The sequence below is a fragment of the Pongo abelii genome, chromosome 2 (assembly GCF_028885655.2).
Source record: "Pongo abelii isolate AG06213 chromosome 2, NHGRI_mPonAbe1-v2.0_pri, whole genome shotgun sequence".
In the NCBI taxonomy this organism is placed as follows: domain Eukaryota; kingdom Metazoa; phylum Chordata; class Mammalia; order Primates; family Hominidae; genus Pongo; species Pongo abelii.
The window spans coordinates 2,339,534-2,363,816 of NC_085928.1; the positions used below are offsets into that span (position 1 = coordinate 2,339,534).

The 24,283-nt window shown below is 34.7% G+C and overlaps 1 pseudogene; it reads right to left on the reverse strand.

Annotated features, from left to right (window-relative positions):
• Positions 1–19,082: 19,082 nt before the first annotated feature.
• Positions 19,083–23,519, reverse strand: LOC100453168 (large ribosomal subunit protein eL20-like; annotated as a pseudogene).
• Between the last annotated feature and the right edge of the window lie 764 nt (positions 23,520–24,283).

Below are 24,283 nucleotides of genomic sequence, written 5' to 3' on the forward strand. Positions count from 1 at the left end.
AAACTGCAAAGAACGTTTATCAGTTTTCAATTTATCAATAGCATAGACTACATTTATCATTATCATGTTTTTGGTAAAAGCTCTTCGTTTATTCAAAAGATTTTTATTAGCAGATAAAAACTCTTCATTTTTATAAGTTTTAGATTTATAGAAAAATGCAACAACTGGCACAGAGTTCCTATATGCTCCTCCCCCTGCAGTTCTCCCCATTATTAACATCTTATGTAATATTTGTTATAAAAAATTTATTTGTAATGTTATTTGTTACAAATAATAAACCAGTATTGATATATTAATAACATTAGCTAACATATATCATTTATTCAGATTGCCTTATTTAATGTTCTTTTTCTATTCCAAGATTTCATTCAGGTTACCATATTGAATTTAGTTGTCATATGTCCTTAGGCACCTCTTGGCTATGACAATTTCTCAAACTTTCCTGGTTTTTAATAGCCCTGACAGTTTTGAGAGTACAGGTATATTGTAACATGTCCTTCCATTGGAATTTATTTTATGTTTTTCTCATGATTAGACTGGGGTTATTGGTTGGTGGGAGGAAGAGCACAGAGATATTTAATACTTGTCATTTTCATCACATCGTCAATGGTACATACTATCAACACGATTTATCACTGTCCATGTTAACCTTGACCACACACTTGAAGTAGTGTTTGTCAGGTTTCTTTACAGTGACTCTATGTTACCTCTCTCTGTACTGTAGTTCCTCTTTGGAAGGCAGTTACTATGGACAACACACTTGGAGTGGGGAGTCGTGCTCACTCACCATTAGAATGGAACCATTTTTATTTTTAAAGCATTTATTAGAAACTTACAACACATAAAGTTTTTACATGTGTTTCAGAAAAACAATATAAATAGCATTTAAGGTGAAGTAAACAAGGGCCAAAGAAACAACAGTTCTTTTAAGGATTTTAATTTTATTTTGTCTTTACTTCAGTTTCTTGGATCACATCTTCCTATCTCCATTTTCATCAACAACCTTCAGACTAGTCCTTAACCCAAGTTTTCTCAATTTTAGCAGTATGCATATTTTGAATATGCTATATAATGGTTTGTTGTTGGAGAATGCCTCGCATATCATAGGATGTTTATCAACATCCCTGGTGTCTACCTGCTGGATGCCTGCAGCATGCCTCCTATACTTTGCCCGAGCTGTGACAATCCAAATTTCCTTCAGACATTTCCAAATGGACTAATGAGACATTTGGCAAAATCAATCCACTTGAGAGCCACTGCTGTAAACTTTTACCCACCTTCTGAATTAGTGTCTTTTTCTTTAACTTATACATTTAACAAATCTATTTAGATGTCAATAAATATCCCAACTTAAACTTTTCCTATATTATGTATACTCTCCAGTTATTTGTCATATTTGAAGATCTTGCTACTCCCTAGAATGGAGAATTCTGCTCTGTGTCCCCATATCCTGAATGAAACATATTAAAACTAACCTTCTGGTCTTTCACAACACTTTCCCACCTGTTCCATTTTTCCTTTATAAAATACCTCCAATTTGCAGGTTAACAAGTTATCATTATACCTCTCTCTCACTACCTCCTAATTTCAAAATCACTTCTTTGCATTCATTGAGGGATTTGACACTTGGCTCTCCACCTCAATCTTTGCCTGGTCTAATGGAATGCCAATAACACAGTTGTTATGTCTCAACATAAACCAAACATGTAACAATTTTATGGTGTATATATATTCCATGGTGTGTATGTAGCATATTTTCTTTATCTAACTCACTGTTGATGGGCATTTAGGTTGATTTCATGTATTTTCTATTGTGAATAGTGCTGCAATGAACATATGCTTGTATGTGTCTTTTTGGTAGAATGATTTATTTTCCTTTGGGTATACACAAATAATGAAATTCCTGGGTAGAGACATAGTTCCATTTTAAGTCATTTGAGAAATCTCCAGACTGGTTTCCACAGTGGCTAAACTATTTTACATTCCTACCATCAGCATATAAGTGTTTTGTTTTCTTTGCTACCTTGCCAGTACCTGTTTATTTTTTATTTGTTTTAATAATATCCATTGTCACTGGTGTGAAATGGTATCATATTGTGGTTTTGATTTACATTTCCTGAATGATTAGTGATATTGAGCATTTGTAAAATATGTTTGCTGGCTGCTTGTATATCTTCTTTTGGAAAGTGTCTATTCATGTCCTTTCCCCATTTTCCAATGGAGTTTTTGCTTTTTGCTTGTTAATTTAAGTTCCTTATAGATTCAGAATATTAGACTGTTGTCAGATGCATAGTTTGCAATCATTTTTCACATTCTGTAGGTTGTCTATTTATTCTGTTGATTGTTTCTTGTGCTGTGCAGAAGCCTTTATTTTAATTAGGTTTCACTTGCTAAGTTTTGCTTTTGGTGCAATTGCTTTTGGGGTTTTTGTCATGAAATCTTTGCCAGGGCCAATGTCCAGAATGGAATTTGCTGGTTTTTCTTCAAGGTTTTTTATTGTTTTAAGTTTTAAATTTAAATCTTTTCTCTATCTTGAGTTGATTTTTACATATGGTGAAAGGTAAGGGTTCAGTTTTCTGCATATGGCTAACCAGTTATCCCAGCACCATTTATTGAATAGGCATTCATTTCCCCATTGTTTGCTATTGTTGGCTTTATAGAAGATCACATAGTTGAAGGTGTGGAACTTTATTTCTGGGTTATGTAACCTGTTCCATTGGTCTATGTTTCTGGTTTTGTACCAGTACCGTGCTGTGTTAGTTACTGTAGCCTTGTAATGTATTTTGACATCAAATAGCATGCTGCCTTCAGCTTTGTTCTTTTTGCTCAGGATTGCTTTGGCTATTCAGGCTCTTTTTTGGCTCTAAAGAATTTTAGAATTTTTTTTTCTAATTCTTTGAAAAATGTCATTGGTTGTTTGATTGGAATAGCATTGAATATGTATATTGTTTTGGGCAGTATGGTCATTTTAACAACACTGATTCTACCTATCCAAGAGCGTGGAATGTTTTTCTATTTTTTTTGTGTCATCTCTAATTTCCATTAGCAGTGTTTTGTAATTCTCATTGTAGAGATCTTTCACCTCTCTGGTTAGCTATATTCCTAGGTATTTTATTCTTTTTTGTGGCTGTTGTGAATGAGATTGCATTCTTGATTTGGCTTTTAGCTTGGTTGTTATTGATGTATAGAAATGCTACTGATTTTTGTACATTTGATTTTGTCTCCTGAAACTTTGCTGAAGTTGTTTATCAGATCTGTGAGTACTGGGCAGAGACTATGGGGTTTTCTAGTTATAGAATCATATAGTCTGTGAAGCTAGATAGTTTGACTTCCTCTCTTTGTATTTGCATGCCTTCTATTTTATGGAATAGTATGCAGTCATAAGAAACAACAAGATCATGCCCCTTGTGGCAACTGAGATGAAGCTGAAGGTCAATATCCTAAGTACATTAAAACAGGAACAGAAAATCAAATGCTACATGTTTTCTATTATAAGTGGAATATAAACATTGAGTGCACATGGGCACAAACAAGAGAACAATAGACTCCAGGGCCTACACGATGGTGGAAGGTGAGAGGAGGGTGAGGTGGGTATTATGCTGTTTACCTGGGTGACAAAATTATCTGCACATCAAACCCCCTTTAACAAACCTGCACATGTGTTCCTTGAACTATACAATAAAAGTTAGAAAGTAAAAACAGAAAATGTAGTAATTGGATTTCTGACTGGGCAGGTGTTTTCTCATATAACCACATCTATTTATTCAATTATTCTGTGAAATCTTCTCCCTTTATTTATTTAAACTTATCTCTTCCCACATCCTCATGCTTTAGTCCTTATCTCAAACTCTTTCAATGAACAGTTTCAACAGTGACATTCCCAATCTTTGTCCCTAGCTTTTACACTCCTTAATTTATTTACTACTATTCTACTATTCATTAAACTGAATTTATTTACTACTATTCTGCTGGAGTAATATTTTAAGTTTGATTGGATTTTTACTACAATAAAAGTCTTCTACTGCTTCCCAATGCTTGAAAAGTGAGACCTAATATGGCCATGGCCATTCGGAAGCTTTTGTAATTTGATTATTATGTAACTGTAACTGTGAGTTCATCTTGTACATATGCTCTCCGACAAATAGAAACCTGGCTCTGCAGTTTTATTTATTTATTGTTTTCTGAGCTGCTTTCCAGTGGTTCTTTGCACTTTAATAATACTGTTTTGTTGCATAAAATAAAACTGAACCTTCAGTAAACTGTAACTGTAAATATTTATTTCTAACATATGAATTTGTGGGTTGACTTGGCATCTCTACCCTAGGTTATACCTTTTTAAATCTGGGTCTGCTCTGCCTCTCTCCACCTTCTTTCAAGCAATGGGCTAGCCAGAGTACATTCTTCTCATGGAAAGGGTAGAAGCTTATGACAGTGATAAAAATATATGAATCATCTTTTGCCATAAGCACTATTGTTTTATCCTGTATTTTGTTAGTTAAATCAAGTTGCATGGTTATGGCCCATAGTCATAGATTAGAGAAGCACCTGCTGCCAAAGATGAGGCCATAGCAAGCATATACCTCAGGGAGGGATGAAGAATCTGGTCAATGTTTCCATCTATCCCAAATTCCATGCACTTTTATACCTCAGTTTCTTTGCATTTGCTGTATCGTTTGCCCCAATAATGTTTCATTGCTACCTTTGCAATCATTATTCAGTATGCAGTTAAATAGCATCTGTGAAACTACCCTTTTCAAGTAGGCAGACTAAGTTTCTGCTTTTACTGTGCTACCATAGATAGCACTTTATACATTCTTCTTTGACAGATGTTTTATTAAATCATTTTAAATGTAGAAAATATTTTATTATCCATGTACCTGACTTGTTCACAGAGAAAACAGGGGATCCTTTAAGTTAGGGGCTAGATAGTCCCTTTGTTGAACCCATGGTATGTATCCATCAAAAACTGCTGAAATACTAGAAAAATTTAACTCCATCTGTTTGGATGGATGGATTTCTGGTCAGATCTGTGAGATATCAAAATCATTATGGATAAGGAGGTAACAGGAAAAATAGGAACTATTTTGCATTTTTTCTACTATAAGACCCAAATTAATCATATCATTCTGTATGACTTTTAAGGAAAGAAAAGGCCAAATATACAGAGATAGAGAATATACAGAGATGGATAATGAAACATTAGTTAGTCATCGGGGTGGTGAGGAAATGGGGAGGGAAAGGAAGGTCAAAAGATACAAAGTAGCAGTCATAAAGAATGAACAAGTCTAGAAACCTAATATACCACATGAAGACTACAGGAGATACAATTTTATTTTATTAGGGATTTTTTCTTGTTAAATACGTAGATTTTAGCTGTTCTTGTCATACACACAAAATAGTAACTGAGATGATAAGTTATTTTAATTTGCTTCACTATAGTAACTATTTTACTATCCCTGTTTATTCTATAACATTGTGTTGTAAACTTCAAATATACACAAGAAAATTTATTTTTTAAAAAAAGTGTGTACTAGTGGCTGTAAGCTTGCCTTCAAATTGATAGATCAATCTCTAAGAAGAGGGCACTTTGTACAAATGCAAAAAGAGAGGTTTTGTAATTATAGAAGCTGTCCAGATAGAGATAGGCTACTGAACAGAAACACATGTTAAAATACAAAGAGAGAGATAATTGCTGAAGCTGACCTTGAAACTACATCCTGAAATTCATTATTTAATAAGATAATAACAACTCTTCTTAATTATCTCTAAACTTTATTAAGGCTAAGATGGCCAGAAAACAATCACATGCATTTGACATTCAAAATAAAATGCAAAAACAACCAGACAAACTCAGAGAGAAGCTGTGAAACATTATGATATTTAGAAATTTTATCACACATCTGTTAAAACAGAGAACTGGACTTTATTGGTTTCCTTTGGGAAGACGATTTCATCTATGATACTGGAGATAAGAGATGAAAGTGAGATGTGGTGCAATTACATTTATCAGTGAGATAATCAACCTGGCCTATAATTAAGGTGAATAGCTAGTTAGATTAATGAAAGAAAAACACTATTAAATTAGTATGCTGTGTACTTATGTACAGTGGGTTTTATTTTATCATTTTAAGACATAATTTAGTTTCATGACTCAAAAACTCCACACTCACGTGAAAGTGTTTTTTTAAAAAGTAACCAAGCTTCCAGAGAGTCTCATTAGCAGTATTGGCACTAAAGAGTATGTGAAATATTTTAAGATTATTCATTATTTTTACATCATTTTACTCTGTTGAATTTTCTATGATGGTAACAAAAATTTCTTTCTATTTTCGTGTTTTAGATAATAAAACAACATTTGCATTAAATAAGTAGTTTTACTTGAATACTGAATCTGTGCCTACAACTAAATAGATTACAGTCAGGTTGTAAATCTATCAGTAAGTTAAATCAATAAGAACCATGAAATTACTAGATTTATGGTTCTAGCTAATTTATAATGGTACACAGGTGACTTGTTGCTATGGTAAGGTATTATATTTACTTCATTATAGGATGAATATAGTACAATTAGTTATTGATTTCAGCAAACTTTCATACATTATTTTCTTTTGTTATAAATGAGACTTATTTTGATCTTCCTCTCTTCCCCAAACCTATATATTATATTCTTAATCTTCAATCTATTGTTCCCTAGACAAATTTTAGAATATAATGAACTATATGTGAAGCAAATATTTTTTCAATAATAAAATGCTAAAAATTTGTAACTCATCAAAACTACCAAAAAAACCCTTTATTTTTTAAAGATAAGTAAAGAAATGATACAAATTAGAAGCATCTCATTAAACTTAATTCTGAGGTTAGACATGTGCTATAATAGTTTCTTTTATAATCATCATTATGATTCCATGGGCAAAATTCTCTAATTCAATGAGAACTAAGAGAACAGTCTAAGATGTTGCATATTTAAATGTAAATGTGAAACAAAAGAGGCACACTGTCTTAACATGTTTGGACTATAACAAAACACCATAAGCTGACTGCCTTATAAACAACAAAAATTTATTTCTCACAGTTCTGGAGGCTAGGAAGTCCACGGTCAAGGATCCAGCAGATTTGGTGTCTAGGTGAGCGCCTGCTTCTTTGTTCATCACTGTCTATGTCTTTTCTCATGTGGTAGAAGGGGCAAGGCAGTCCTCTGGGGCCTCATTTATATGGGCACCAATTCCATTCACAAAGTCTCCCCTCTTATCACCTAATCAACTCTCAAAGGCACCACCTCCTAATGTCATCACATTGGGGATTGGGTTTCAAAACATACATCTTATGGGGACACGAACATTTCGACCATAGAATATGGGGTGAGTAAGACTATCACAGTGATCATCAGTCTTGAAGTTTCATCAAACCTCACAGACAATTATTTTACCACAAAATAAAAGACATTGCTTCAAATAAACCATGAAGTTTTATATATATTACTTCAACTTTATTGTGATTGAATAACTTGAAAGGGAAAATGTCCTTGTAATAGAAAAAAAGTTGGCTATTACTTCTTGACACGTATGATTTCCATAATGATCTACTCTGGATAGATCATTTTTACTCAACCTTTCTACAACTATACTTGCTATTCAGACTTAGTTTTAGTTAGCCAAGACTTTACAAAGCATATCTTTGTCAAATTATGTGTAGTTCATTTGAGTATATTATATACATCTGATCAACGCATCAAAATCTAAAAAAAGTTTTTGTGGTTATTGTTACTTTCGAATTTATATTCATTAGTTTCCTTTTTACTTTTAATATTCTTATAAATATTTATATATATTTTAAAATGTTTGCAACTGCTTTTCAAAAATATATATATATATATTGCAACTGCTTTTTTAAAAAATATATGTATACACACATATATATCTTAATCTTGGTATTAATCAACATTCATAAGCGAATTAATAGAATTTCCTAAGACCTATTGAAGTATAATTTCCTGGCCGAGATGGTGGCTCATGCCTGTAATCCCAGAATTTTGGGAGGCCGAGGCAGGTGAATCACCTGTAGTCAGGAGTTTCAGACCAGCCTGGCCAACATGGTGAAACCCCGTCTCTATTAAAAATACAACAATTAGCGGGACATGGTGGTGTACGCTTGTAATCCCAGCTACTCGGGAAGCTGAGGCAGGAGAATCGCTTGAACACGGGAGGTGGACGTTGCAGTGAGTCGAGATCATGCCATTCCACTCCAGCCTGGGTGACAAGAGTGAAACTCCATCTAAAACAAACAAACAAACAAACAAAAAAAACCAGAAATATAATTTCCCAAGGAAGATACACATATATTCCTGGGGAAACCAGTAATACCTTCATAATAATTTAGAAGCCCATCATTGCAGGAATTCTTAAATGTTACAGAGTGAAGCATTGAGAATATGAGCAGATTTTGAGGTACTGACTCCAGTAAATCAAAGAGTTTACAGTTTTTAGTTAATTTAGGAGGTCATCTGATATAGCCCAACACCTCTAAACAGGCCTGTATTCAAATAACACAGTTAATTATTTGTACTACTCTTTTTAATCCTAGGATTTCTGCCAGCACCTCAATTAGGATCATGATGCCTCTGAGCGTAATAAGATATCCTGTTTCCTAGAATTACTTACTTCACTTAGTTCACTCTCTGCCTCCATTATGGCCAATGTGAGGCCAGATTACCAGTTGAAATAAGACTTAATTCAGACCCATGATGATGGGCTAGATAAATACTTCAAATGCCTGAATATCCCAGAATCATCATCTAATAGAGGGTTCAGGCACAGAACTCAATGACTCTCCTTCACCATTTTCTCCCCCCACCAAACTCAGAAGACTTTGTCCAGCCTGAGAGAGGGATCTGGGATGGATGGCTACGTGGTCTTGTTGGCCATCAGTATTACATGTTCTGTCTGTAAAAAATGTGTAGATGTATATTTCACAGGCTCAACTGGATGGAGATGACACCACAGAGCACAGCATAGTCCTGTGACAATTAGTGACTGGTATAATGATCACATGTAGTCTTAAGCATTTGCTTATTTAATATTTGAAAAGGTAGTCTAATTTTTTTGCTGGTGTGTAGTATGTAGGCTAATTTGTGTTTCATGTATTTATTCACATAAATAAAAAGAGAAATAAACCAGATTATGTAATGACTCTTACAACTTTTGATCATGTGTTGAGTCAGGCCCTATTCACTGTGTCTACAAATAATTCCACCATGACAAGCCAAAAAAGTCTCTCATGGCGCTACGGTTTGCATATGGTTTGTCCCCACCAAAGCTCATGTAGAAATTTAGTTTCCAATCTAATGGTGTTGGGAGGTGAGGCCTTTAAGAGGTGATTAGCTTGTTAAGATTGATTGATGTCTTTCTCATGAGACTGGGTTAGTATGCTTGAGACTTTTGTGAGATCAGGTTGTTTTAAAGTGAGTTGGCCTCCTTTGCCCCTATCTCTTTTGCAGGCACTGATTCGCTGCTCTTGCAAGTGCTGCCACCCATGTGATGCCAGCCATATGACACAGCATGTCATGGTCCTTTCCAGAGGTGACTGCACAATCTTGAAGTTACTAGTGTCTAGAACTGTGAGCTAGATAAACTTCTGTTCTTTATAAACTACCCAGTCTCAGATATTCTGTTATAGCAACAGAAAATGGGCTAAAATACACATTTATGCTTTGAAACTAAGTAAGTAGAAAAGTACAATCATAATATATTCTTAGAATAAGAGAACTGGACATTTTGAATAGACCAAAAATTATTATATAGTATTTGAGTTGGCAGCTTAAACTTTTTGTTAGAAACAATAGTTGCAATTGTTGTTTAGAAATAATCCTACCTTAGAAAAGAATTTAAGTCACATAGTTTTATAGATTAGCACCAAATTTGGACTTTAATTTTTTGTGGCAATATGACTATTTAAAATCATCAGGAAATATAATAACTTAGGAGTTTCATACAATTAACTGTGGATTGAAAAGTGTGTCCAAAGCTTATCTCATTTGTTGAAATATTAAAACTTATTAATCATTAATGGATCTTTTTTATATATTTGCAGTTATATAAGCTTTGAAATTATGCAATATTTTCTTCTTTGATAGTAGTTGTGACAGACATCATTGGTTAGATGATCTAAGAGTGAGCTATTCCCAACATCTTCTTAATTGCTAATCTTCAAATATTAATAAAAGATAATAGATGAAACATATTTCCATCTGAGTCGCACCTAAGATTGGCCATAGCCGGCTAGATAAATTAAGAAGTCTGCTTGAGAGTTTATGGTTATTTTTCTCTCTTATTCATAAAAATAACATTTCTGGAGAAGAAGCCCTGTTTACTTCTGGCCACTGTTTACTGCTGCCTCTGAATGTCTTCATTAGTTATGATGGTAGGATCTGAAGTCTACTTGCAACCACCAAATGAACACTTTGGAAATGAAGACAGAGAAAAATCTGGACTCCCGTTGATATTTTTAATAGCTGAATGAATGCTCAGTAAAGCCTACCTCTGACTTGCTTTTCAAGTGAGAAAAAATACATCTCCTCCCATCTTGTTTAAATCTCTTGTTACTTTTATCCACAAACATTGGTATTGCATACACTGTTCTCTGGAACAATCAAAATTAAAACTCTCTCTGTAAGCATTTGGCTATTTTGCTGAAACAGAATCATGATTTTCACTAATTTCTAAGAAATGTAACCAGTTTGATTTCCATGAATCAATGTCTTCTTTGGGGATTTCAGTTTTATTGCAAATTTTCATATATATATAATGTATGTAATATATAAGTAATAGTCATTATTATATTACATAGATAATAGGGAGTTAATATTAAAATATCAATATAAATTATATTCATTGAAAATGCTATTTTTTCTTACTAGTTTTATAGACTAAACTAGATATGCATTTCTCTTCTAGAGAAATTGATCTACATGAATATAAGCACTACTTTTTAGTTGCCCCTGGCATAATATATAATTGCATTGGTTATATTAAAATACTGAGTCAATCCACAAATACTTGATTTAGAGCTTATTGATCTAGTGCTTCTTCAAATATCATTATTTTCTTTGCCTGTAGTGATGTACAAATTGTGTCTTTTAAAAACGAATAATATTGTTTATGATACAGAAAACAGCCTCCTTTATTCCTGCCACTTGTCTGGATTAGGCTGGCTTTATAGCAAAGCAAAGGATAAACTGGAAAAATCTGGGTTCTTAGTTTGAGCTCCCCAAACATTTTAACTTAAAAATTTTAAAAGCATTTTGTATTTCTTTAGGACATTTATTGTTTTCTAAAGGCTTTTACATATATTACCACATTGAATGTAAGAAGAATTTCATGTTTGTTTGAAATATGAACTTTATTTTTCAGGTTAGGAAATTAGAATTCAGAGATGCCAAAAAATTGCTGAAGTTCATCTAATTAATGAATGGCAGACCTAGAGTTGAATTTAGAACTTTTGACTCCTAGGCTTTTTTGATTATTTCCAAAGCAAAAATGGTTTTATGAATAAATGACCTGTAGCATTTTAAGATTTTCTTTTTGTCTTTGACTCTCAGCATTTTTACTGTGGCATGTTGGTTTGTGGGTCTCCTAATGTTTACCCTGTTTGAAGTTTTTCAAGCTTCCTATATGTGAACATAATGCTTTTTCACTAAATTTGGGGATTTCTCAGCCATTATTTTTTTGAAATTATTTTTTCTTCTCTTTCTCTCCTTCTAGTGGTCCCATTATGAGTTTGTTGTTGTGCTTAATTGTGTCCCACATTACTCTGGGGCTCTTGCTTCTTCCTTGGGTTGCCAAATCTCTATTGCTCTATCTTTAAATTTGCTAATTTTTTTCTTCTGTAAATTCAAATTTACTGAATAGCCCCTCTAGTGCATTTTTAATTTTCATTGTTACAACTTTTTAACTCCATAATTTTCATTTGTTAGTCTTCTGTAATTCTTAATTCTTTATTGATAGTCTTTATTGGATGCCACATTGTTCTCATATATTTCTTTTCTTCATTTTAGCTCTGTGAACATGTTTGTAATGGCCACTTTAAAGTCTTTCCCTGATAAAATTGACATCTGGTATTTCTCACAGGCAGTTTTGTTGGCTGCATTTTTTTCTTCAATGTACACGTCTTTTTATCTTTACATGTCTTAGAATTTCTTATTGGGAACTGGACATTTTAGACAGTACATTACAGCAACTCTGGGTACTGGTATCCCCCTCCTCCTCTGGGCTATTATGGTTTGCTTATCTATTTGTTTAGTGACTGAATGGATTATTTTCGTGAAATTCATCCTAACTTCCCCACCTCCCACTCCAGTGTTCAGCTTCTGCCGTTGTTTCTCAGGAAGATGCACACAGGAAGGACAGTGCCATTGGCAGGACTGAATTTTTCTCTGAACATACCAACCCATTAAACTCCACTAATTGCTGGCTGATTGATACATTGTTTTTGACAATATTCTTGGGCATAAATTGCTCTGCACACTAATTCATTTAATTCTGGCTCCTTTGAAGAAATAGTTTCTGAAGTCAGTGTTTGATTTTTGGTCTGACTCAAGGAGGACTCCTCTCAGATGTCATTACCTGGCTCTCTCCTACAACTTATCTAGAGTTTAGCCTGTATTCTGAATCTCCTCAAAATTGCCTTTTACAACAACTCTACAACCCTCGGTTTTTGTTGTTGTTGTTTGTTTGTTTTTAGAGACAGGGTCTTACTCTTTTGCCCAGGTTGGTATGCAGTGGTGCAATTATGGAAATTGATTTGAAATCTTGAGTTCAAGCAATCCTCCAATCTTAGCCTCCTGAAGTGGTGGGATTACAGGTGTGAGCCACCATGGCGGGCCTCTGCTGTTCTTCAGAGTACCTTTAGGCTTGAACTTCTCCATTCTCTGTTGCAAATACAGTCACTTTAAAAAAAAATTTTCCTGGGGAGGAGATTAAGAGCAGTCTGTTTTTTATTTATCTAACTATTTATTTATTTATTTTTATTATACTTTAAGTTGTAGGGTACATGTGCACAATGTGCAGGTTTTTTACATATGTATACATGTGCTATGTTGGTGTGCTGTACCCAGTAACTCGTCATTTACATTAGGTATATCTACTAATGCTATCCCTCCCTGCTCCCACTAACCCATGACAGGCCTCAGTGTGTGATGTTCCCCTTCCTGTGTCCAAGTGTTCTCATTGTTCAGTTCCCACCTATGAGTGACAACATGCAGTGCTTGGTTTTTTGTTCTTGCGATAGTTTGCTGAGAATGTTGGTTTCCAGCTTCATCCATGTCCCTAAAAGGACATGAACTCATCCTTTTTTATGGCTGCATAGTATTCCATGGTGTATATGTGCCACATTTTCTTAATCCAGTCTATCACTGATGGACATTTGGGTTGGTTCCAAGTCTTTGCTATTGTGAATAGTGCCGCAATAAGCATACGTGTTCATGCGTCTTTATAGCAGCATGATTTATAATCCTTTGGGTATATACCCAGTAATGGGATCGCTGGGTCAAATGGTATTTCTCGTTCTAGATCCTTGAGGAATTGCCACACTGTCTTCCACAATGGTTGAACAAGTTACAGTCCCACCAACAGTGTAAAAGTGTTTCTATCTCTCCACATCCTTTCCAGCACCTGTTGTTTCCTGACTTTTTAATGATTGCCATTCTAACTGGTTTGAGATGGTATCTCAGTATGGTTTTGATTTTCATTTCTCTGATAGCCGGTGATGATGAGCATTTTTTCGTGTGTCTCTTGGTTGCATAAATATCTTCTTTTGAGAAGTGTCTGTTCATATCCTTTGCCCACTTTTTGATAGGGTTGTTTTTTTTTTTTCTTGTAAATTTGTTTGAGTTCTTTGTAGATTCTGGATATTAGCGCTTTGTCAGATGAGTAGATTGCAAAAATTTTCTCCCATTCTGTAGGTTGCTTGTTCACTCTGATGGTAGTTTCTTTTGCTGTGCAGAAGCTCTTGAGTTTAATTAGATCCCATTTGTCAACTTTGGCTTTTGTTGCCCTTGCTTTTGGTGTTTTAGACATGAAGTCCTTGCCCATGCCTATGTCCTGAATGGTAATGCTTAGGTTTTCTTCTAGGGTTTTTATGGTTTTTGGTCTAACATTTAAGTCTTTAATCCATCTTGAATTAATTTTTGTATAAGGTGTAAGGAAGGGATCCAATTTCAGCTTTCTACATATGGCTAGCCAGTTTTCCCAGGACCATTTATTAAATAGGGAATCCTTTCCCCATTGCTTGTTTTTGTCAGGTTTGTCAAAAATCAGATGGTTGTAGATGTGTGGTATTATTTCTGAGGGCTCTGTTCTGTTCCATTGATCTATATCTCTGTTTTGGTACCAGTACCATGCTGTTTTAGTTACTGTAGCCTTGTAGTATAGTTTGAAGTCAGGTAGTGTGATGCTTACAGCTTTGTTCTTTTGGCTTAGGATTGTCTTGGCAATGTGGACTCTTTTTTGGTTCCATATGAACTTTAAAGTAGTTTTTTCCAATTCCGTGAAGAAAGTCGTTTGTACATTGATGGAGATGGCATTGAATCTATCAATTACCTTGGGCAGTATGGCCATTTTCATGATATTGATGCTTCCTATCCATGAGCATGGAATGTTCTTCCATTTGTTTGTGTCCTCTTTTATTTCATTGAGCAGTGGTTTATAGTTCTCTTTAAAAGAGGTCCTTCACATCCCTTGTAAGTTGGATTCCTAGGTATTTTCTTCTCTTTGAAGCAATTGTGAATGGGAGTTCACTCATGATTTGGCTCTCTGTTTGTTTGTTATTGGTGTATAAGAATGCTTGTGATTTTTGCACATTGATTTTGTATCCTGAGACTTTGCTGAAGTTGCTTATCAGCTTAAGGAGATTTTGGGCTGAGATGATGGTGTTTTCTAAATATACAATCATGTCTTCTGCAAACAGGGACAATTTGACTTCCTCTTTTCCTAATTGAATACCCTTTATTTCTTTCTCCAGCCTGATTGCCCTGGCCAGAACTTCCAACACTATGTTGAATAGGAGTGGTGAGAGAGGGCATCCCTGTCTTCAAAGGGATGTTTTCAAAGGGAATGCTTCCAGTTTTCACCCATTCAGTATGATATTGGCTGTGGGTTTAGGGGTTGCAATCCTAGTCTCTGATAAAACCGACTTTAAGCCAACAAAGATCAAAAGAGACAAAGAAGGCCATTACATAATGGTAAAGGGATCAATTCAATAAGAAGAGCTAACTCTCCTAAACATATATGCACCTAATACAGGAGCACCCAGATTCATAAAGCAAATCCTTGGAGACCTATAAAGAGCCTTAGACTCCCACACAATGATAATAGGAGATTTTAACATCCCACTGTCAGCATTAGACAGATCAACGAGACAGAAAGCTAACAAGGATATCCAGGACTTGAACTCAGCTGTGCAGCAAGCAGGCCTAATAGACATCTACAGAACTCTCCACCCCAAATCAACAGAATATACATTCTTCTCATCCACATATCACACTTATTCTAAAATTGACCACATAGTTGGAAGTAAAGCACTCCTCAGCAAATGTAAAAGAACAAAAATTATAACAAACTGTCTCTCAGAGAACAGTGCAATCAAACTAGAACTCAGGATTAAGAAACTCACTCAAAACCGCTCAACTACATGGAAACTGAACAATCTGCTCCTGAATGACTACTGGGTACACAATGAAATGAAGGCAGAAATAAAGATGTTCTTTGAAACCAACGAGAACAAAGACACAATATACCAGAATCTCTGGGACACATAGAAAGCAGTGTGTAGAGGGAAATTTATAGCACTAAATGCCCAAAAGAGAAAGCAGGAAAGATCTAAAATTGACACCCTAACATCACAATTAAAAGAACTAGAGAAACAAGAGCAAAGAAATTCAAAAGCTAGCAGAAGGCAATAAATAATAAGATCAGAGCAGAACTGAAGGAGATAGAGACACAAAAAACCCTTCAAAAAATCAATGAATCCAGGACCTGGTTTTTTGAAAAGATCAATAAAATTGATAGACCACTAGCAAGACTAATAAAGAAGAACAGAGAGAAGAATCCAATAGACACAATAAAAAATGATAAAGGGGATATCACCATTCAACCCACAGAAATACAAACTACCATCAGAGAATACTATAACACCTCTATGCAAATAAACTAGAAAATCTAGGAGAAATGGATAAATTCCTGGACACATACACCCTCTCAAGACTAAATCAGGAAGACATTGAATCCCTGACTAGACCAATAACAGGCTCTGAAATTGAGGCAATAATTAATAGCCTACCAACCGAAAAAAGTCCAGGTCCAGAGGGATTCACAGCCGAGTTCTACCAGAGGTATAAGGAGGAGCTGGTACCATTGTTTCTGAAACTATTCCAATCAATAGAAAAAGAGGGAATCCTCCCTAATGCATTTTATGAGGCCAGCATCATCCTGATACCAAAGCCTGGCAGAGACACAACAAAGAAAGAGAATTGTAGGCCAATATCCCTGATGAACATCGATAAAAAAATCCTCCATAAAATACTGGCAAACTGAATCCAGCAGCACATCAAAAAGCTTATCCACCATGATTAAGTGGGCTTCATCCCTGGGATGCAAGGATGGTTCAACATATGCAAATCAGTAAACATAATTCAGCATATAAACAGAACCAAAGGCAACAACCCCATGATTATCTCCATAGATGCAGAAGAGGTCTTTGACAAAATTCAACAGCCCTTTATGTCAAAACCTCTCAATAAATTAGGTATTGATAGGACATATTTCAAAATAATAAGAGCTATTTATGACAAGAGCAGTCTGTTTTATGTTCTGTTTCTCCCTACAGGTAAAAATCTCTGAGCTACAGCTCTGGAACTAGAGAACAATGGCAAGCTTCTCTCTGAGTGACACAGCTGCTCTAGAAGCTCAGCAATGGGATTGGAAGGAATAAGAGCATAGGTTCCCTTGTCTTGCCTCTCTGGCATGAAACAAGCACACCATGAGCATAGCACAGGTGGTATGGCCCCAGTATTTTTACCATGCCACACACAAATAAATGAGACCGTCTGTTCTATACAAGTGTTCCACTTCACAATCCCACTTGCTTAGGACTTAGTCTCAGCAACAGATAGCTGGGGGCAGGATAAGAAATCCTGGCATCCAACTCCTCCCAGTAAGAAAGCCCTCTATCTGGGCACTGGGAATAGAGGAAACCTGTGTTCTTGGTTGCAGCAGTCTGAAGTGGGGTCTTTGGCTCACAGAGTTGGGAGAGGTGGGAGAGTGAATGCTCTTGGTTCAAATACCACAAACTCCTGCATTTCTTTAAAATTTTTGTGGATGTTATTAAATAGATGTTGCTTCATTTGCTGACTGCCCCTAAGACCATTTCCAGTTGCTTTAAGTAGTTGTAATGTTGTTGTTGTTGTTAGTTTCTTCACTTTCACTAGGGGGCATATCAACCAACAGAGCTCCTCACACTTTTAAGCAAGAAGCTGGTTCCTTCTTTCTGTTTATTTGCAGATAGGGCTAAAGTGAAATGAGAAATAATAATTTGATTAGAGGTTAAAATAAAAGCACTCTAATGAACTAGAGTTTTGCATATATTTGTGGTGTGAATGATGTAATTTGTTAACTTAGATATACTTTTATGCTCTCAGTGCAAGTGAAAATACATGAAAATATAAATAGAGCTGGAATATCTGATTATAAATATAAGTATGCAAATTTCAACCTATTTGTGGAAGTTGAAATATCCTGTAATATTTTTGACAAATAATGACTAAGGTAGGATAAATCAATTTCAAATAAAAATTTATCTTAAATGATAATAGATATGTAAAACTAGTGTATTATGTATAAATTTGATTTTTTTCTCTAAACTTCTGCCCACTTTTTATCTTTCACTGTGATACCTGTAATACTTTTTATCTTTAACTGTGACACCCATAATACTGAAGTACAATCACCAGAAGAAATTATTGAAAGTCAGATTAAGAATTTGGGGGGAAAATATATATATAAAATATATATAAGTATATATTTTATATATACATATTTTATATATAATTATTATATATAATATATAAAAGACAAATATTTGTATAATATATAAATATTATATGATATATAAATATATATCTTTTATATATATTATATTATGTATCTTTTATATGTTTATATTATATATTATATAAAATATGTAATATATGAAATATATTAAATATATAATATATGAAATATATTATATATTATATTTCATATATTATATATAATATATTTATATAAAAATATATTTAATATGTAATATATTTTATATATTTTATAAAATATTTATGTATTACATAAAATATATCTTATATATTATATATAAAATGTATCATATATATTATGTATAAAATATATCTTATATATTATATATAAAATATATCTTATATATTATATATAAAATATATCTTATATATTATATATAAAATATATCTTATATATTATATATAAAATATATCTTATATATTATATATAAAATATATCTTATATATTATATATAAAATATATCTTATATATTATATATAAAATATATCTTATATATTATATAAACAACAATATATATTATATATTATATATAAAATATATATTTTATGTATCTATAAAATTTATATATAATATATAGAAATATATTTTATTTATATATAAAATTTATAGAAAAATATATATTTATGTATAATATATGTTATTTATATGAAAGATATATATTTCATTTATATATTATATATTATTAATATATTATATATTATTTATGTATAAAATATATATTTAATTTATATATTAAGAATATATATGTTATTTATACATAAAAATATATATTTAATTTATATATAAAAAGTGTATATTTCATTTATATATAAAAAGTATATATTTTATTTATATATAAAATATATATTTATTTATATATTTTATATTTATATATATTAAATATATTTTATTTATGTATAAGTATATATACATATATTTTCCTGAGTTTATTTGGGGCACACCTGGGCGAGGGCTCTTCCGCTAGAAGAAGGTGTTGGACCTCTTGGTGGTGAAGTGTGGCTTGTGCTGATGGCACAGGACCCAGTGGGGCAGTGGGAACTGGATCTTGGAGTCCTGGAACCGCTTGACGCCAGGCCGGCGGGCACTTGCTGGCTGCGATCTCCTCCACCTTCATGATCTGGATGGAGTGGGCCCGGGCACAGTGCCAGGCGCCCATGTCTCGGTAGCATTGGGTGACGGCGCCCGTGGGGGTCAGGTCCCGGTATTCCCGGTACATGTTGTGGGTGCCGCTCCGGGAGTCATAGTGCAGCCAGATGCTGAAGTTCTTCACCCGCAGGAAGGACGTCTCAAAACCTGCCCACAGTAGACAATCTCCCCTAAAGACTTCATCTTCTTTAAGTGAGATGCAAAGTACCGGAAGGGGGACTTGGCAACGACATGATTAGGTGCAAAGATTCGCATGCGGTAGATGGGTGATCTGTGGCATTTGGGGGTGGACAGGCAGCGACCCACCACCTTGTACTCTCCTAGTGGGCCCGAGGCCTTCGTGGCGTCCTCTCTGCGCTCGCCGCCACTCGCAAAAGGGAAAAATATATTTTTATATAGATGTTAAATCTAGTCTGTTAAATGTCAAAAGAGGCTTCTCTTTTGAATAAAAAAACAATGAAAACTGAGTAATTTCTTAAAAAAATTCAAGAGAACAATATGATCTGATTTTCTTACAATTTTCTAGTTATAAATTTATTCTAATAATTCGGTGTCTTAGCCATCTTTTATTTAATCTTATTATTATTATTTTGAGACAGAATCTTGCACTGTCACCCAGGCTGGAGTGCAGTGGCTCAATCTCCGCTCACTGCAACCTCCACCTCCCAGGTTCAGCAGATTCTTGTGCCTCAGGCTCTGGTGTAGCTGGGACTATAAGCACCCGCCACCACACCCGGCTAATTTTTGTATTTTTAGTAGAGATGGGGTTTCACCATTTTGACTAGGCTTGTCTCCAACTCCTAATCTCAAGTGATCTGCCTGCCTCGGCCTCCTGAAGTGCTGGGATTATAGGCGTGAGCCACTGTGCCCGGCCAGCCATGTTTACACAGCTAACAGAAACATGTAATACACAATTCTAAGAGTAAACTGAAAAAATTTTTCTATTCTACTTAATTTTCATTTGAAAACCAAATGACTATTGCATAAGAAATTCGTATTCAAAATAAATGAGCATATAGATTTTACAGTTTATATATAAGGCATCTTATTTATATAATCTCATTTAAGTTTACCAATAATTATCTTAGTGACATTATTATGAAATTCTTAAAAAAATTTAGCTCCCCATGAGGTGCTTACTATTCATTCATACAACTAACATGTTACTGAGCAAGTTTTTCTCAAAAAAGTAGAATGCTTGGATTATAGAAAATAATTAAAATAATACATTTGCCCCTTAAAAGGAGCTATTAGCAAACTGGAAGGGATAGATATACATGAAAAATATATTTTATATACACATGTACAAGTATCAAATAATTTTATTTTAAATGTGTGTGTGTGTGTATACACACATACAAGTACCAAATAGTTTTTTGATTTACATTCTATCTTCTAAACAAAGAACCAACATGTTGCTTTATTGCTAAGAAATGGGAAAAAAATACATAACAGTTAAGATAAAAATACAAACTACACAGAATTTAAACAGATATTTTCCCACTTAAGTCCTAAACAATTGTCAATATACAGTCAATGATAAGTCAGCATGAACCAAACGTGTTTGACAGCTAATAACAGATATTATTTTCAACTTCTCTAATATTAAAACCTCATTTTTCATTCAGAATCAATAAACACATTAAGAATATTTCATTTTGAAACCCAATAGAAGTATGATGTTGGTCACACTTAGTGAGACTGTATTAAATTAGCAGTTTTTTAAAACTTGATAAAATCATTTTCCATAGTTACAACTTTTAAGAGAGGAAAAGCTATAGTACATCATTTGAGAATCTAAGAGAGCAGAATGAGTTTAAGTCAGTGTCTAATGGTCGGTGGTTGGTATGTAAAAAATAAAATACATAAATTGAAAAATATATAATTCACTGTACAAGTACTTATGGAGTATCTATTATGTGTCACACACTAGTATAAAATGCATTTATTTATTGGTTACTCTCATTTTCATATACTTTGGAAATTTTATGAATTCTGTGTTATAGTTTGGTCTAATGAGGTCTTTGAGTTCACGCAATATTTGACTTCTAATTCTATATTCCTCCCTTGCTACATCAACTTCTGCTTTAATGATAGCAGTGTCATCCTGAGGTCTAATATAGGCCGAATTCTGGAAGAAAATAATGCATTAAACAACGGGGAGAGTCCTTTCCTCTTTAGCCACAGGAAAGATAAATTTCTAACATTTAACTATTAAAAGCTGTTTCCATATGCTAGACATTGCTATAATAGTAACTTCAAAATAAACTTTTAAATAAACTTTAAAATAAAGTTCTATGCTGTGGGTCATAGTCACCCCCCATCTTAAAGAACATGTTATGTAACTTTCCTGAAGTCATACAGCCAATGAGTGATGGAGCCTAGAGTCCCTGCACTGCACAGCCTGTGACCTAAGACAAAGATATTTCTATGATCCTGGGGTAACTTCCTTGCTTATAACTTTGGAACTCAAACAAATATTTTCATAAGTCAACTTTCCATTTGTATTTGGTAGTGAAACAACAACAGAGAAGAATTTTTATCATTTCACCAACTGCAGCCTAACTCCTCCTATATAATTTCTGAATGAGCAGGTAAATATTGTAGACTATGTGTTCATGAAAGGGGACATAGAACTCATGGTTATTTCTTGAACTGTGTCAGTGTTGGCACAAGTGGATTTTTGGACTTTGTTATTCATGTTGGCTACCTATAATAATAAAATGTAATCCTATCTCACTATTTTCACATCTTTAACTTTAGTCTAAACCACAATCATTTTTTTCCTGTTGCAGAAAGTCAGGGACCCCGAACAGAGGGACAGGCTGAAGCCATGGCAGAAGAACAAAATTGTGAAGATTTCATGGACATTTATTAGTTCCCCAAATTAATACTTTTATAATTTCTTACGCCTGTCTTTACTGCAATCTCTGAACATAAATTGTGAAGATTTCATGGACACTTATCACTTCCCCAATCAATACCCTTGTGATTTCCTATGCCGTCTTTACTTTAATCTCTTAATCCCATCATCTTCACAAGCTGAGGAGGATGTATGTCGCCTCAGGACCCCGTGATGATTGCATTAACTGCACAAATTGTAGAGCATGTGTGTTTGAACAATATGAAATCTGGGCACCTTGAAAAAAGAACAGGATAACAGCAGTGTTCAGGGAACAAGAGAGATAACCTTAAACTCTGACTGCCAGTGAGCCAGGCGGAACAGAGCCATATTTCTCTTCTTTCAAAAGCAAATGGGAGAAATATCGCTCAATTCTTTTTCTCAGCAAGGAACATCCCTGAGAAAGAGAACGCATCCCTGAGGGGAGGCCTCTAAAATGGTCACTTTGTGGCAGTGGCTGTCTTTTATGGTTGCAGCTGTGGGATGAAATAAGCCCCGGTCTCCCGTAGTGCTCCCAGGCTTATTAGGATGAGGAAATTCCTGCCTAATAAATTTTGGTCAGACCGGTTGTCTGCTCTCAAACCCTGTCTCCTGATAAGATGTTATCAATGACAAAGCATGCCCGAAACTTCATTAGCAATTTTAATTTCGGCCTGGTCTTGTGGTCCTGTGGTCTCGCCCTGCCTCCATTTACCTTGTGAAGCATTATCTTGTGAAGCAGGTGATCTCTGTGACCCACACCCTATTCGTACACTCCCTCCCCCTTTTGAAAATCACCAATAAAAACTTGCTGGTTTTACGGCTCAGGGGGCATCACAGAACCTGCCGACATGTGATGTCTGCCCCGGGCACCCAGCTTTAAAATTTCTCTCTTTTGTACTCTGTCCCTTTATTTCTCAGACCGGCTGACACTTAGGGAAAATAGAAAAGAAACTACATGAAATATCGGGGGTGAATTTCACCTGATATTTGCTGTATTCGTATTGTAATAGCCTCCTACTTCTTCCTACTTCCTCCCAGTTCCTTTTGAGACTATGTGCAACACCATTGCTAAACTAATCCTGTCAAGGAAGATAATGTCATTCTTGTTCAAAACTCGACAGTGAGTTTGCATGTCACTTAGGGTAACATTGGCCCCCTCCTCTCTACCCTGTTCCTCTTCTGCTATCCTCCTCCTGGTTGGCCTCCTTACTGTTCCTTCATACATGCCAAGCATGATCACACTATAGGATATTTGCTCTTTGCCCTTTCAGCTGCCTGGGATGTGCTTCTCTCCAGTATTCACATATCTTAATTCCCTCTTTTCCTTCAAGTTTTAAAGTATCATCAGCGATGCCTTCCCTGGCCATGTCTACCTAAGCAGAGTTTCCATCGCTCTTTCTGGTTCACTTTTTATTCTTAGAAAACATCAATGTCTGGTACACTATATACTTCTTATGTATCTTGCTTGCTGTCAACTGAAGAATGATGAGGTTCATAAATTTGGAAAGGAGAGCTTTATTTCTCAAAAAGGGGTGCAGCCTGCAGGGTGGCCATCAGGCTAGAAGCCAGAAACAGGCACTTCTAGGGTGGGAAGAATAATATAGGAATTTATGCTGAACAGAGAAGGTGAATATATATATATATATATATATATATATATATATATATATATATACACACACACACACATATATTTAATAAGCTATAAGGGGAGTTATGAACATTTATGAGAGGTAAAATATGTGCATTTGCAGATGATCTTCATGCTTTCCCAAGGGTCCTTGTTCAAAAAATAGCAGTGTTAGCATGATTCAAGGGTGGAGTTTTCTGCGCCCTGACATCCAAAGGTGAAACTGAGGACATGAAAACCCTCACTGCACATCCTCTGTACACTGGACAGAACCACTCTGTGCTTGGTGGTCTGTTAACAGGAAGGAGTGCTGGTTGGTTGTTTTATCACAACCACATAAGGGAGGGGCGGTCACAAAGATGGTTCAAATCAGTGGTGGAGGAAGTCTTTCTAAAGGGTTATTTTCCGTCTAACCCTTTAGGAAAAAATAAAGTCTAATGGTGGTTAGCAGGGGAGGAGGTATAAAGAGACATGTCCAGCTTCCCATCTGGTCATGGCCGA